Here is a 4,592-nt window from a genome sequence, read left to right on the forward strand (position 1 = left end):
TATGGTTTGTCTCCCTCCCAATCCCATCTTGTTTCATTCATTCTTCTCCTACCCCCTTAACCCCCCATGTTGCATCTCCACTTCCTCATATCAGGGAGATCATATGATAGTTGTCTTTCTCCGATTGACTTATTTCGCTATGTCTTTTGGGTTTGTTGACTGTTTCCTTTGCTGTGCAGAACCTTCTTATCTTGAAGTCCCAGTGGTTCATTTCTTGCCTTGGTTTCTCTTGCTTTGGAGATGTGTCTAGCAAGAAGTTGCTGCAGCTGAGGTCACAGTGGTTGCTGCCTGTGCTCTCTTCTAGGATTTTGATGGATTCCTGTCTCACAATTAGGTCTTTCATCCTTTTTGAGTCTATTTTTGTGTATGGTATAAGAAAGTGGTCCAGTTTCTTTCTTCTGCATGTGGCTGTCCAATTTTCCCACCATTTACCGAAGACATTGTCTTTTTTCCATAGGACGTTCTTTCCTGCTTTGTCGAAGATTAGTAGATCTTAGAGTTGAGGGTCCATTTTTGGGTTCTCTATTCTCCATTGATCTATGTGCCTGTTTTTGTGCCGAGATGTAAGTGAATTTGAGAGATATCTAGGAGTGGAAGCAAAAACAAGGAAGGGCAAAAGATTGAAGATGTTACCAAAGAGCTGAAGGATGAAGAAGAGCCAGAGAGGGAAACAGTAATAGCTCAAGACTTAGAGTGAAAATTAATTAATTAATTCAACATTTACTGAGCACCTTCTATGACCCACATGCATTGCCAAGTTCTGGAGAAAACAGCATAATGAAATATTGTAGATGAAATGCTGATATCTGCACCAGAAGAGTGGGACCCAATGGAGAAAGGGCTGAGCTTACACAATAAGGAGGGAGACTGTGTGTCCTGAGAAGCACCATAGAGGAGATGATGTATGAGTTGTGTCTTGGAAGATGAATCACATTTTCTAGACAGGCAGAGGAAAGAAGCATATCCCAGGCAGAGGGATTGCGTGAGTAAAACATGCTTTGTCATGTTAGTTACAGTCCAAGAAATGCAAGTATTTTGCCATGGCTGTGCAGGGGGAATGAAGGTCAGGTGGGGAGAATGGAAGAGAAAAGGCTGGAGGAAGGAAAAGACCAGGTAATGGAGGACTCTAAACAAACCTTACCTTAGGGGGAATGGAGAGATGGCTGAAGAGTGACATGGTCACATTGGGTTTAGGCAACAGAAGGGAGGGGCTAGGCAGTGGGTAGCAAATCCTTTACCATTGCAGAGGTCTGACAAGAGGCAGTGGCTATGAGGAAGAAGAGATGGAGAAGAGAGGTGATGAATCTAGTCATTTACTACTTGTAAGAGGAGGGTATGGGAGAGAGGAGCTCAGGGTAGCTCCCAGATTTCTGCATCGTTATCACTGACTAGTAGTGCCGATATAGAAGTGATATAGAATTGGACAAATAATGTGTTTACTCTTTGACACATTGACTTCAGGGTGTTTGTGCAACATTCAGGCAGAAATGTGGCAAGGGTAACAAGACACACAGATCTAGAGCTCATGAAAGAGATCTAGATTTGTGTGATAAACAGTCTTAGTTCTTGGCCACAACCAATTCTCCTCTCCTTCTCGCCCAGAGTCTCACCTGTGGTTGTGGGGTGGGGGGGTGTTGCCATGTTACTTGTTGTGGCCAAAAGACTATGAATGAAAGTGATGTATTCCCTTCGATTTGAAGCATTTAATCACTGAAGTAAGACCTCTTCTGACCCCTTGTGCAGGGTGGTCACGGAGATTTGTGGTAAGAAGGTAAGGTTGCAGGCCCTGAAGCTGGATCACTGTGTCATCATATAGAGGATAGTTTCTCCGGAGGGTCACCTGGACCTGTGGTGGATTCTTTATGAGCAAGAATTAAGCTTTTCCACATTACACAAAGATGTGGGGATAGTTTCTGATCTCCCTTAACCTAACCCATCCTGCCTAACGATTTGAGTTATAGGCGAGGAAGTCAGCAGCATAGAAGTGATAGTAAAAGCCATGGGAATGGCTAAGACTGTCCACGTAGCCTGTAGAGTGGGAATAAAAATTCATAGGCCAGAACCCTGAGAAACACCAATATTTAGGAGGGAGGCAGACAGTTGTTAGCTAAGGAAACTGAGAGGAAGCAGTGGCAGCAAACAAGCTATTAGAAGCCAGGAAGGAAAGGAAGGAAGGAAAGCGTGGCCAATAGCACCAGATACTGCCAAGAGGGAGACCTAGTAACATGAGGACTGGAAGGAGTGGACTGGATCTGGAAATGAAGGGATCATGACCCCTTTCTTTGAACACAGCTTAGGGTGTGGCAGTGGCAAAGAATAAGGCTTCAGTGGGTTGAACGGTGAACATGAATCCCAGGACATAGAACAGACTGGATCTTTAAAGAGATTCTCTTGTCAAAGAACAACAACCAATGCTGATGAAACCTTTTAAACACCAGAATTGAGAAATGCGTGGCTGAACGGGATGCTGGGAATCCTCAAAGGTACAAAGGAAGCATACTGAGTGAGAGCTGGAGCTGGGGTTTGCTCTGGGAACAGTTGCTAATTTTTGTTGACTCAGAGCTAGGGTCGAAAGGCCATGTGCATGAGATCAGGAAACTGAATCTAAAGCCTGCACCAAGGCGGGAGTGGGGGTGTGGATTGCATCAGACCCTCTGAAAGGAGAACCACAGTGGGTGGGTTAGGAAAAAAGCCACAGATGGACATGTTAAGGATCCTTGTACTAGCTTTCAACAGCAGCATAACAAATGATCACACATTCTGAAGCCTAAAAGAGTACACATTTATTATCTCTCAGTGTCTGTGGGTTAGAGGCTTTGGTACTGCTTACCCGGGTTCTCTGCTTAGGGTCTTACCAGAGTGCACTGAGGGCACTGGCTGGGGCCTTGGTTTCATCAGAGGCTTGACTAGGAAAAGATTTACTTCCAAACTCCATTTTTTGCATGAATTCTTCTCCTTTCGGCTGTACGACTGAGGGGCCCTAGCTTGTTACTGCCTGTGTGCTGGGGTCAACCCTCAGGTCCTAGAAGCTGCCTGCCGTTCCCCACCTGTGGCCCTGTTCATAGGTAGTTCACAGCATGCCAGTCTGCTTCTTTGAGACCAGCAGGAGAGTCTTGCCAGGCTGCCAGGATGGTGGTCTACAGTGTAATGTAGCAGTGGGAGTGACTTCTCATCACCTGTGCCACATAAAATAACCCAATGGAGGGAGTGGCAACACATCTCCTTTGGTATATTGTATCATTAGATGCAAGTCACAGAGTCCATCATTGCTCAGGGGAAGGGATTTTACTGGGGTAACACCAGGGCAGACACTGGGGGGCACTGCAGAACTCTGCCTGTCACACTGGCTTATTCCAGTCTTGGCTCTGGGCAGAGGACGAAGAGAAAAACAAAACAACTTTTGAGGATTCTCTAACCACAAACCCGACTTCAGGAAGTTTGGGGCCAGATTTTGTACTCCTTGCGCCTCTGTATCTTCTGCTTTTTGTCATTCATTTCACAATAGTTTCTAATTTCTTCTTTGATGCATGGATTGCTTAGAAATGTATTTCCTAATTTCAAAATACACATTGATTTCCTCATCATTTGGTTAACTTTTAAGCACAACTGCTCTGTGATCAACAAAAAATATTATGCATGATTTCAATCCTTCAAAATCTGTTGAAGCATGCATTATGCAATATTACATGGTCAATTTTTATATACTATCTTTTTTTCCCCCAGACTTGTTTATCTATTTGAGTGAGAGAGAGAGCTTGACAAGGAGGGAAAGAGGGAGAGGGAAAGATAATCTCAAGCAGACTCTGCACTCAGTGGAGCCCTACACAGGGCTCAGTCTCACAACCCTGAGATCACGACCTGAGCCAAAACCAAGAGTCAGAGGCTTCAGTGACTCTGAGCCACCCAGGGGCCCTTTGAATGCTATTTCATATGTACTTGAGAAGACTGTGTAGCCTGTGGTTATTGGCAGTAGCATTCTATATGTCTCTATTAAGTACAGTTTGTTGTTCTGTCCAAATTCTATATCCTAACTGCTTACTAATTTTTTAGTCATGGATGTGATTATGTATTTGTCTACTTCTACATAAAAATATTTTAATCTCCCAAGAGCTTATCTTTACACTTATCTTAGGGCTACTCACGTATTTAACGGCTGTTTTTCTTCCTTTTCCCGTTTCTGGCATTTTCTATGGGATCATTTTCCTTGTCTTAAGGATACCTTTTAGTCTTTCAGTGAAGTGCTGCTGGTTGTTAACTCATTTAGTTCTTTCAAAATCTTTATTTCTCTTCCATTCTTAAAAGATATTTTAATGCCATAGAATCCTGGTTGGTTATTTCCTCCCCGTATATTGACCATTTCGTGTCATGATTTTCTGGCTGTGAGCTCTTTTAAGTATTGCCTCTGCTTCATTTTCTTTGGGGATTCCAACTACATATTAGACCTTGTTGTATCTTCTCTTCTACTCTCCATTTGGTATTTCCCATTTTTTTTGTCTCTCTCTCCTTCCTTCTAGATATTCTAAGTTATTTCCAGTTCATAATTGTTCCTTTCACCATGGTCTAATCTGCTATTGACAAGAGCCAACTGAGCT

The sequence above is a fragment of the Lontra canadensis genome, unplaced genomic scaffold, assembly GCF_010015895.1.
Source record: "Lontra canadensis isolate GAN:19392208 unplaced genomic scaffold, GSC_riverotter_1.0 scaffold75, whole genome shotgun sequence".
NCBI lineage: Eukaryota > Metazoa > Chordata > Mammalia > Carnivora > Mustelidae > Lontra > Lontra canadensis.